This window comes from Cotesia glomerata, linkage group LG8, assembly GCF_020080835.1.
Source record: "Cotesia glomerata isolate CgM1 linkage group LG8, MPM_Cglom_v2.3, whole genome shotgun sequence".
Taxonomy (NCBI): domain Eukaryota; kingdom Metazoa; phylum Arthropoda; class Insecta; order Hymenoptera; family Braconidae; genus Cotesia; species Cotesia glomerata.
The window spans coordinates 19,053,862-19,066,683 of NC_058165.1; the positions used below are offsets into that span (position 1 = coordinate 19,053,862).

At 24.3% G+C, this 12,822-nt stretch overlaps 3 long non-coding RNA genes across 3 annotated transcripts; 1 reads left to right on the top strand and 2 right to left on the bottom strand.

Moving 5' to 3' along the window:
• Window positions 1-1,221: 1,221 nt before the first annotated feature.
• Window positions 1,222-1,760, top strand: LOC123270543. Its single transcript, XR_006510624.1, has 3 exons — window positions 1,222-1,330; window positions 1,396-1,506; window positions 1,609-1,760. It is a non-coding gene; the product is annotated as an uncharacterized LOC123270543 (long non-coding RNA).
• Window positions 1,761-8,353: 6,593 nt separating this feature from the next.
• LOC123270592 lies at window positions 8,354-8,855 on the bottom strand. Its single transcript, XR_006510640.1, has 3 exons — window positions 8,750-8,855; window positions 8,570-8,684; window positions 8,354-8,486 (listed from the first exon to the last, which is right to left on the bottom strand). It is a non-coding gene; the product is annotated as an uncharacterized LOC123270592 (long non-coding RNA).
• Window positions 8,856-11,164: 2,309 nt separating this feature from the next.
• LOC123270546 lies at window positions 11,165-12,528 on the bottom strand. The gene is made up of 3 exons (XR_006510625.1): window positions 12,389-12,528; window positions 11,432-11,862; window positions 11,165-11,322 (listed from the first exon to the last, which is right to left on the bottom strand). It is a non-coding gene; the product is annotated as an uncharacterized LOC123270546 (long non-coding RNA).
• Window positions 12,529-12,822: the final 294 nt, after the last annotated feature.

Here is a 12,822-nt window from a genome sequence, read left to right on the forward strand (position 1 = left end):
CAAATATGAGTTTGATAATGAATTAGCTATAAAAATCCTCTAATTTTCTATTGCAGCTGAATCTAACAGCTAACCAACAGCTGAAATCTAATAATTTAATGGGTTATTTTTAAAAACTTACTTGTCAGTTTAAACAAGTGATAAGTACATTATAAAAATCGTATATTTCCAGCTTTGAAGAAGATTCAAAATTGTTGAATCTAAAGAAATTAAGATAACGAAGAGGAGTAATTCATGATGAATTTGATGATAATAAATCTATTTAAAAAAAAATTATTTGTGACTCTTATGTAAGCGTTAACAAGATTTAAAATTTATTTTTAAAAATATATATCTATTGTTTACAGTTCGTTGTTTGTGCTATTACAAAAGAAAATTTATTTATTGAATAATTTAAAAAAGAAATAAACTAAAAAATATATTTCATTCTGCATTATTAAATTAAGTTTATTTATTTATTTATTTATTTATGATAATTATTTATGATTTATAATAAACTTATTATGAATCAAGTATTAAGGTAAGATCAAATTAATATAAAATTTATAACCTTTTTATGATAAATTTATTATGAATCAAGTATTAATTTTATATGGTTCCATGATTTTTGTTGATTACTGTTAAATTAGTAATACATTTCCTCTAAGTTAAATAAAATAGTTTTTTTTTTTTTTTTTTTTTTTTGAAATTTCGGGGGTAAAAACAAAAAATACAATTATAAAATAAAACATATTTATCTTATAATTAATTCAATATGACTCTCGTACTAAATTGATAATCATTATCATCAAATTCATCATGAATTACTCCTCTTCGTTGTCTTAATTTCTTTAGATTCAACAATTTTGAATCTTCTTCAAATCTGGAAATATACGATTTTTATAATGTACTTATCACTTGTTTAAAGTGACAAGTAAGTTTTTAAAAATAACCCATTAAATTATTAGATTTCAGCTGTTGGTTAGCTGTTAGATTCAGCTGCAATAGAAAATTAGAGGATTTTTATAGCTAATTCATTATCAAACTCATATTTGTTTCGAAATCTGAATTTCATTATCAAATTCACAATGAAATTCATAACGAAACAAATTTTTTTTTCCACGGGATAGATCCAGACGAGCTAATAAAAGCGTCTAAAATACAGTTATTTATCAATGACCTGTAACCCATACATTTATTGTGTAATAAATAACATATCTGCATTTAACTTGAATATTAAAACTCACGCTCTAGTTTCATAACCGATTGATAATTATTTTTTCATTATTCTGTAGTATATAAACCCCCGCAAGTAAATTATTTCATTCTGGCCAAGCAATTGACAATTGCAGTAAGTCACTATTATTTCTTCTGTATTAATTATTGATTATTAATAACGATTTATCAATTTTTCAGAGCAAATTTTGTGTCTGTAAAATGTCGAAATTATTGATCTTCTTTCTTCTGGTCGCCTTGTTGGCTTTTGTGTCCTCTGAAGCCGCGGAGTGTGTCGCCAAAGGTCACAATGTAAGTGTTTTATTTATAAATAATAATTATTGTTTTTATATATTTTCCATTTTTTTTTTTATAATAATGTAATTTAAATTGTTTTTTTTTTTTTTTTTTTAGTGTTTTGTTGGAAAATCTACCTGTTGTACAGGTCAGTGCATAATTAAGGACGGTACACTAGGAAGCTGTGAATAGTTAAAAATATTTTATGATATGTGTATCTGTACACAAGTTTGTAATTTTTTTGAAATAAAAATTGAATTTTAAATAAATTATCTATATTATTAAGAGAATAAGCGAAGTGTATTTATATGATAAAATGGGTTTTTATGGTTAAATTTGGCATCGTTGGAAAGGTCTTGACCTGAAGTAGTGCATTTTCAATATTTCATTTCCTTTTCTAAAATAGTTTATTTATTATGATAAGTTTTCGAAGTAGTTATAAATAGATTAGAATTTAGCGATAAACAAAATTTGTTTATTTATTTATTTTGTTTTGTACACGTCAATGTGGTTATATGTCAAAAATAAATTAATATAATTAAGAGACTAAGAAAAATTTAGTTTTGGGTATATCTTTATCGTAAATTCGGTTTGATATTTTTTACCGATAGTTATTTATCATTTAAATAATTGAGAGAGAAAGGAAAATTTTGTGACGAGCATATTATTATTTTTAAAGGAATTTTTATAGTTTAATTTGGTATCATCAGAAAGAAAGAGATAACAATTAGTGCCTAGGTTTTATATATTTTTCACGTCAATTTTTTATTTAAAGTTTTTCGAGGAGTTTTTAATAGTTTTTTGGTTCTATAAATTTGTTCGGTCACATTTGTCCATTAAATTATTTGTAATTGATCCTGTGATAGCACTATTATTTTTAAAATTTATTTAAAAAGTCCCCTAACTATGAGTGTGATTATAAAAAAATCGTTAACGTTTTCTTATTCATAAATCGCAAATCGCTGCAGTCGCGTAGCGACTGCTGGTTGCTAGTTTTAATATTAATTTTGTAATAAATGATAAATTAACTAATAAAAATCTTGTGTATCTTATTTTCAATTTTGACTCCATTAAAGTCACAAAATATTAATTAGTAAAAAAAATTAATTTTTTAATTAATTATTTTAGAACTTTATTTATTATTTTTATTTTTGAACTTCTATAAATAAAAATTACATTAAAAAAAAAGTCTTTTTTTCTTTTTTCTTTAAAATATTTTTTAAATAAAATAAAATCAAAATTTTTTCACTACTAATAAATTTGAAAAAAAAAAATTTTTATTAAAAAAAACTATTTTTAAGTTTTATCATGATTTTATTAGAAAAAATCTTTATCTAAAAAAATTTTTTTTTTGTTAAAAAAAAATTATTTTAAAATAATTTTCTTGATAATTTTTTTTTTTTTAAATTGTTTTGTAACAAAAAAAAATTAATTATGACTTCAAATTTATTAATTTTTTAAAGGGACAAAATTTTGAAGTCAAAATTAATTTTTTTTTGTAAAAAAAAAATTATTTTCATAAATTTTTTTATTCAAAAAAACTATTTTTATGTTTTATCATGATTTATTCGAAAAAAATTTTTGCTTCAAAAATTTTTTTTAATAATTTTCTTGATAAATTTTTTTAATAAAAAATTTTTTTTTACAAAAAAAAATTAATTTTGACTTCAAATTTGTTGATTTTTTAGATTTTTTTAAGAAATAAAATTTTTAAGTTAAAATTAATTTTTTTTCGTAAAAAAATTTTTTTTTTCACAAAATAAAATTAATTTTGATTTCAAATTTATTGATTTTTTTAAGAAACAAAATTTTAAAGTAAAAATTAATTTTTTTTGCAAAAAAAAAAATTTTTTCATTATTTTCTTGATAAATTTTTTTGTTAAAAAAAATTATTTTTTTACAAAAAAAAAATTTAATTTTGACTTCAAATTTATTGATATTTTTAAGAAACAAAATTTTAAAGTCAAAATTAATTTTTTTTTGTAAAAAAAAAATTAATTTTGTTCCTTAAAAAAATCAATAAATTTTAAATACCAAAAAAATTTTTTTTTTACAATTAAAAATTAATCTTGACTTAAAATTTTTTTTCTCTAAAAAATCAAAAAATTCAATAAATTTAAAAAATAAAAAAAATTTTTTTTTTACAAAAAAAAATTAATTTTGACTTCAAAATTTTTTTCTTTAAAAAAAATCAATAAATTTTAAATAACAAATTTTTTTTTTTTTTTTTCAAATAATTAATCTTGATTAAAATTTTTTTCCCAAAAAAATCAAAGAGTTAAATAAATTTAAAAAATAACAAAAAATTTTTTTCCAAAAATTTTGCCCCCTTATCCATCGAACATCCCTCCCGTTGCTCGATAATTCAGTATATCGTTAACGAATTTCAGCAGCTCCGGATCTGAACACGGTCCGCATGCCCACAGCAGTAGCAGCGGTAACAGCAGCAGGGTACACAGGAGGACGTAAAATGAAAATACCGTAGGACAATGGAAATACTAATGATTGATTGGATACGAAAAAGAATTATAATTGAAAAAAACCCGGGCATTGGTGAGAAAAAAAAACGTATAATGATAATAACAATAATAACAACAGTAATAATGAAAAATAAAAAATAAAAAGGAACACACGAGCTATTGGGAATAATATATCAATACCCATCGAATCCACGCATACGAATGGGGTCCATGTAGAGTCCTCTGTAGAGAGTAAGGGAGGAGCAGGCAAGTGGGAGGCAAATTGCTCCGCGGATCGAGAGAGAGAGAGAGAGAGAGAGAGAGAGAGAGAGAGAGAGAGACCGAGGATGTGTACTATACATTTTTATTTTCACCGAGAATGAGAGGGTTAACTGTAGGCGCGAGAGTCGCTCTGAGACCGCTGCGATAAAGGGGCAGGGGGTGAATATGCATGCAGCTTGCTGGGGGGGAGGAAGGGGGAGGGGGAGGGGGAGAGCTTTGGAAAGAGTAAAAAATATTACACCCTCACATTGACGGAGGATGAAACGCGGCACCAATACCAATTGGCTTACACAAAAGAATGGCCGATTGGTGCGTGAAAAAAAAAATTAAAATATATATTTTTTTAAATAAAAGTTATTTTTTATTATTTTATGTCGCGTCTATGTGTGCAAAATATAAAATGTTGCCTGGATATTGTAATGGGGGTATGTATGCAGAGTTTATGACGCTCTTTTATTGTTATTTACTGGTTTTTTTATCGACCCGAAAGCTACCTTCGTTTTATCGACTTGTACAAGTACCAGTTAATTATTTGCTTCTAGTGGTAGTTGCTGTGCTTTCGTTTAATTAGGGTGACGGCTGATAGGAGGGGTTAGATCAACGTTGGAAGCCATGGATGATTTTCAAATGTTTTAAAGTATTCTAAGTTTATTGAGAAAGTTATCAGTTTGTCAAGAGCTTTCATTTGAGTACCCACATGCATTTTTTATATATTTTTTATATATAACATTTATATTTAAAATATAAGCTTATCCTGATGTTACACTCCTCAAGAGCTTTAATTTGAGTACCCACATGGATTTTTGATATATTTTTCATATATACATATATATAATATATATAAATATATAAAATATATGAAAAATTAATATGGGTACTCAAATGAAAGGTCTCGATGACTGTAATGTAAGGACGAGCTTATATCTTTGAAAATGTTAATAGCTCACGAGATACAAGGTCATTTCTTAATTATATAATATGTATTTTAAAGATATAAGCTCATCCTGATGTTACACTCATCAAGAGCTTTCATTCGAGTACCCACACGCATTTTTGATATATTTTTCATATATAAGTATATATAATATATATAAATATATAAAATATATGAAAAATTGATGTGGGTACTCAAATGAAAGGTCTCGATGAGTGTAATGTAAGGACGAGCTTATATCTTTAAAAATGTCAATAGTTCACAAGATACAATGTCATTTCTTAATTATATTATATATATAATGTATATTTTAAAGATATAAGTTCATCCTGATGTTACACTCATCAAGAGCTTTCATTTGAGTACCCACATCAATTTTTGATATATTTTTCATATATAAGTATATATAATATATATAAATATATAAAATATATGAAAAATTAATGTGGCTACTCAAATGAAAGGTCTTCATGAGTAGAATATCGGGATAAGCTTATATCTTTGAAAATGTTAATAGTTCACGAGATACAAGGTCATTTCTTAATTATATAATATGTATTTTAAAGATATAAGCTCATCCTGATGTTACACTCATCAAGAGCTTTCATTTGAGTACCCACACGCATTTTTGATATATTTTTCATGTATACGTATATATAATATATATAAATATATAAAATATATGAAAAATTAATGTGGGTACTCAAATGAAAGGTCTCGATGAGTGTAATGTAAGGACGAGCTTATATCTTTAAAAATGTCAATAGTTCACAAGATACAATGTCATTTCTTAATTATATTATATATATAATGTATGTTTTAAAGATATAAGCTCATCCTGATGTTACACTCATCAAGAGCTTTCATTTGAGTACCCACATCAATTTTTGATATATTTTTCATATATAAGTATATATAATATATATAAATATATAAAATATATGAAAAATTAATGTGGCTACTCAAATGAAAGGTCTTCATGAGTAGAATATCGGGATAAGCTTATATCTTTGAAAATGTTAATAGTTCACGAGATACAAGGTCATTTCTTAATTATATAATATGTATTTTAAAGATATTAGCTCATCTGATGTTACACTCATCAAGAGCTTTCATTTGAGTACCCACACGCATTTTTGATATATTTTTCATGTATACGTATATATAATATATATAAATATATAAAATATATGAAAAATTAATGTGGGTACTCAAATGAAAGGTCTCGATGAGTGTAATGTAAGGACGAGCTTATATCTTTAAAAATGTCAATAGTTCACAAGATACAATGTCATTTCTTAATTATATTATATATATAATGTATGTTTTAAAGATATAAGCTCATCCTGATGTTACACTCATCAAGAGCTTTCATTTGAGTACCCACATCAATTTTTGATATATTTTTCATATATAAGTATATATAATATATATAAATATATAAAATATATGAAAAATTAATGTGGCTACTCAAATGAAAGGTCTTCATGAGTAGAATATCGGGATAAGCTTATATCTTTGAAAATGTTAATAGTTCACGAGATACAAGGTCATTTCTTAATTATATAATATGTATTTTAAAGATATAAGCTCATCCTGATGTTACACTCATCAAGAGCTTTCATTTGAGTACCCACACGCATTTTTGATATATTTTTCATGTATACGTATATATAATATATATAAATATATAAAATATATGAAAAATTAATGTGGGTACTCAAATGAAAGGTCTCGATGAGTGTAATGTAAGGACGAGCTTATATCTTTAAAAATGTCAATAGTTCACAAGATACAATGTCATTTCTTAATTATATTATATATATAATGTATGTTTTAAAGATATAAGCTCATCCTGATGTTACACTCATCAAGAGCTTTCATTTGAGTACCCACATCAATTTTTGATATATTATTCATATATACATATATATATATATATATATATATATATATATAGCATATATATATATATATATATATATATATATATATATAAAATATATGAAAAAATTAATGTGGGTACTCAAATGAAAGATCTCGATGAGTGTAATGTAAGGACGAGCTTATATCTTTAAAAATGTCAATAGTTCAAGATATACAAGGTCATTTTTTAATTATCTATCTGAGTGATTCTCTGTAAGGATGTTTTTTTCTGTCCCAGGCATTTTTTTATTAAAAAAACTGTTATTTTGTTACTAAAAAAAATTTATTACGAAAGTAAAAAAACATTCCTACTTGAAGCATTGAAAATTAAAATGAAATAAATTTTGGTTTTTTTGCTATAAATTGGTAAACCACCGAAATAACAGCCCCCTGGGCTGTCCTATTCCCAAAATTAAAACTTTAAGATTAAATTTTAAGTTATTCGTCCATAATATATAATTTAGTCCATAATATATATAAACTTAATTAATTAACTAACAATCTTCTTCAATAAAAAGTACTGAAAATTAATTTGTTTCATTAAATTCATTAAACCAAAGTTTGTCCCAGGCATTTTAAGAACAGTCTCCAGCCAGAAGTTCAAAGCCAAAAAAAAAATCCAGCGTGTTATTTTACCTTTTGAAAGGTTTATAAGGATCTAACTAGCCTTGAGTTAATAACCATAGGGCTGTTAGCGCTTTATCGGCATTTTATTTAGTGTGAAAGCACCGTTTGTGCTGGAAATATGTGTCTGGGCCACTTCAAAACTCAGTCCCCTGGCAACTATTTTTATTTATAATTTATTTATAAAATTCGATCCATAAGCCTTAATATTATTCTAATTAATGTAAACATCCACTGAGAACTTGAAAAGTCGAATGCATTGAAATAGTTTTCTTGATTTTTCTCAATTTGATAAAAAAAAAACAGTCCCCTGTGATGTTATGTAGCAAAAGATACACAATTATCAAAAAAACAAAAATTAAATTGGCTGTTTATTTATTATGATTAAGCTGATAGTTTTGTAGACCTTAATTTTTTTTTCTAATAAAATCAACAATAATTCGGTCGGATAATTTTGTACAGATTTAAGACGTCCTTACAGAGAATCGCCCATATACTTTTTTCAATGATTAAAAAATAATTAAAAAAAAAATTAATTTGAAAAAAAAAAAGTAGAAATTTCATTATTATAATTACAATTTATCCTATAAAAATTTTAATTACTATTTTATTATTTATTAATAAATTAATATCAAAATAATTGACATAAAATTTAATTTTTGTTAAGCAGATATAATGAAACAAACAATTCTTATCTAGTAACACATTCCATTATTAGTTTCCTTAATTATGCAATAACCTTCACAACATGTAGATTGTCCCCATATACACTGAAAAAAATCATTCAAATTTAATCATGACAAAAAAAATAGAAAATAAGAAAACAATGATTATTATTACTAAATACACTTACTCGTTGACCTTTAGGGACACACTCCGCGGCTACAGAGGACGCGAAAGCCAACAAGGCAACCATAAAAAAGAAAATCAATAATTTCGACATCTTAGAAACAAAAACAAAATTTTCTCTGAAAAATTAATAAATCGTTATTAATAATCAATTATTAATACAGAAGAAATAATAGTTACTTACTATGATTATCAATTGCTTAGTCAGAATGGAATAATTTACTCGCTGGGGTTTATATAATGCAGGACAATAAAAAAATAATTAAAAATCGGTTATGAAACTGAAGCGCAAGTTATCTTTAGATAACAAATATTAATATGATATTTTTAATTTATTTAAAAAAAAAAATTAAAAGATAAGGTATTTAATTTTACGCTTGACGTTTTATTGACAGATATAGGTTAAAGTTATTATTATTAAAATATCTTTTAAAAAGTACCCGAAGATTTTTTACACTGTAAAAAAAGCGGTGTTAAAATGAGTCCTATGTAACACCTGTGAATTAACACTGGTGTAGCTGTGCTCTTTTGCGGTGTTAAAAATCCGGTGTAACAGTAGAATGAATTTACACCGTATCGGAGTATGAATATTACATGATCCATAAAACAAAATTAATATTGAATATTTATCAAAATAAGACATGTAACATTTATTTAAGAATTTTCAATTGATGACATTACGCAGAAATCGATTTAATTTATGTTATACAACAAGTTAAATAATATTTACGATATTAAATTTTTACACTGTAAAAAAGCGGTGTTGAAATGGACTCATTTTAACACCGCTAATTAACACCTGTGTATTAACACCGGTGTAGCGGTGCTCTTTTGCGGTGTTAAACCGGTGTAATATCGGTGTTAAACCGGTGTAATATCGGTGTTAAACCGGTGTAATATCGGTGTTAAACCGGTGTAATATCGGTGTTAAAAATGCGGTGTAATATCGGTGTAACAGTAGAATGAATTTACACCGTATTGGAGTATGAATATTACATGATCCATAAAACACAATTAATATTCAATATTTATCAAAATGAGACAAGTAACATTTATTTAAGAATTTTTAACTTGTAAAATTACGCAGAAATCGATTTAATGAATGTTATACAACAAGTTAAATAATATTTACGATATTAAATGTTTACACTGTAAAAAAAGCGGTGTTAAAATGGACTCATTTTAACACCGCTATGTAACACCTGTGTATTAACACCGGTGTAGCGGTGCTCTTTTGCGGTGTTAAACCGGTGTAATATCGGTGTTAAACCGGTGTAATATCGGTGTTAAACCGGTGTAATATCGGTGTTAAAAATCCGGTGTAATATCGGTGTAACAGTAGAATGAATTTACACCGTATTGGAGTATGAATATTACATGATCCATAAAACACAATTAATATTCAATATTTATCAAAATGAGACAAGTAACATTTATTTAAGAATTTTTAACTTGTAAAATTACGCAGAAATCGATTTAATGAATGTTATACAACAAGTTAAATAATATTTACGATATTAAACATTTACACTGTAAAAAAAAGCGGTGTTAAAATGGACTCATTTTAACACCGCTATTTAACACCTGTGTATTAACACCGGTGTAGCGGTGCTCTTTTGCGGTGTTAAAAATCCGGTGTTAAACCGGTATAATATCGGTGTTAAACCGGTGTAATACCGGTGTAACAGTAGAATAAATTTACACCGTATCGGAGTATGAATATTACATGATCCATAAAACACAATTAGTATTCAATATTCCTCAAAATGAGACAAGTAACATGTATTTAAGAATTTTTAACTTGTAAAATTACGCAGAAATCGATTTAATGAATGTTATACAACAAGTTAAATAATATTTACGATATTAAATGTTTACACTGTAAAAAAAGCGGTGTTAAAATGGACTCATTTTAACACCGCTATGTAACACCTGTGTATTAACACCGGTGTAGCGGTGCTCTTTTGCGGTGTTAAACCGGTGTAATATCAGTGTAACCGGTGTAATACCGGTGTAACAGTAGAATAAATTTACACCGTATCGGAGTATGAATATTACATGATCCATAAAACACAATTAATATTCAATATTTATCAAAATGAGACAAGTAACATTTATTTAAGAATTTTTAACTTGTAAAATTACGCAGAAATCGATTTAATGAATGTTATACAACAAGTTAAATAATATTTACGATATTAAATGTTTACACTGTAAAAAAAGCGGTGTTAAAATGGACTCATTTTAACACCGCTATGTAACACCTGTGTATTAACACCGGTGTAGCGGTGCTCTTTTGCGGTGTTAAACCGGTGTAATATCAGTGTAACCGGTGTAATACTGGTGTAACAGTAGAATAAATTTACACCGTTTCGGTGTTGATTTTTGAAAAAAAATATTTACACCGCGAACGGTGTTACTGCTACACCGATTTCGGTGTTGAATTTAACACTGGAATTTTTAACACCGTACACCGCATGGACTCACCGGTTTTTTTTACAGTGTACAATAAAATAATTTTTTTTATTAATCACTCATTAAAAATTATTTTTTATTATTATAAAAAATATTATTTTATATAATTATTAACTTATAAAAATTTCTCATTAATATTTTTATTTGTTTGTTTTTAAATAATTAAAAATTTTTTTTTAATTAATTTTAAAGAAGAAGTCAATCTTTGCACTCGGACATCAAATGTATATTCGGGTCCGCGATACATCTTCCACAACAAGGCGTCACAATTCCATTATTGCACTGTAAAAATTATTAATAATTATTTGATTTATTATTCTCTAAGTTTAATAAAAAGATTTGATAAATTAATATAATTTAAATAATTCTAGATAAAATTTAATTAACTTACCATTGAACCATTCGGTAAGCAATCTTTAGCAATCGCGTATGCGATTAAAGTGATTAAAAGGATCGAAATAAAAAGTTTTGACATTTTAAAAAGGTAAAATGTCTACTAGTTGCTTATATAAATTATTAAATTGTTGTAATAATAAATCTTGAATTTTTTACATTTATATATTCAATTTTTGTGACATTTATGATATAATCAACGAGGTCAAGGCTTATAATTAATAATTAATAATTAACAATTCTAAGAAAATAATTGCTTGATAAAATATTTATATAATTTTTTACAATTTTTTAATTTTTATAAATAATTTTTATCAAAAATTAGAGCTATTATTACTTCGATTATTCTTTACATGTTTTTAACATATTTATTTTTGGATCAGGAAAACATTTACCGCTACAGCATTCAGTAATAATAATATCTCCACACTATAAAAATAAATTAATTAATTAAAAAAAAAATTAATAAAAAATAAATTAATTAAAAAACCAATTTATAAATTAATTAATTTAAAGGAAATTTATTAATAAATTAATTAATTAATTTAAAGGAAATTTATTAATAAATTAATTTAAAGGAAATTTATTAATAAATTAATTAATTAATTTATTAATAAATTAATTAATTAATTTATTATTAAAAAAAAATAATTTAAATTATTTAAGAAAAATAAATTAATCTAATTTAAATAAATATTAAAAATAAATAAATGATTAAAGAAAAAAAATTAATAATAAATAAATTAATTAAGAAAAAAAATTAATTTATAATTAAAAAAAAATAATTTAAATTATTTAAGAAAAAAAAATTAAAAGTCAATTAATCTAATTTAAATAAATATTAAAAATAAATAAATAAAGAAAAAAAAATTAATTAATTTAATTTAAATAGACATTAATAATAAATTAATTAATTCAAAAAAAAAATTAATTATAAATTATTTAAAATACTTACTGCTGAGCCTTTTGTCAAACATACTGCAGATATTTGTGCAATTAAAGCAATAAAGAGTATCAACAATAATAGCTTAGACATTCTGGTAATCTGAAATTATTTTAATATAATTCCCAGCTACTTATTGTCATTTTTTATAATAATAATAATTATTATTATTTTTATCAATTATATTCTACTTAAATTATTGTTATTATGTAAATAGTTAATTTATAAAAATGTGGTGGCAAATGTCAGAGATTAATTTGTATTAATAATTATTGCGCAATTGATTACAGATTATAAAAATATTTCTAGAGTTTATGGAATATTTTTAATAATTATAATAATAAATTATATTATTTATAGATCATATAATTGCTTTTAAAAATATTTTTTCGCGGAAAACCGCGAAAAATCGCGAATTGGAAAAAAAATGTTGAAATTAACAATTT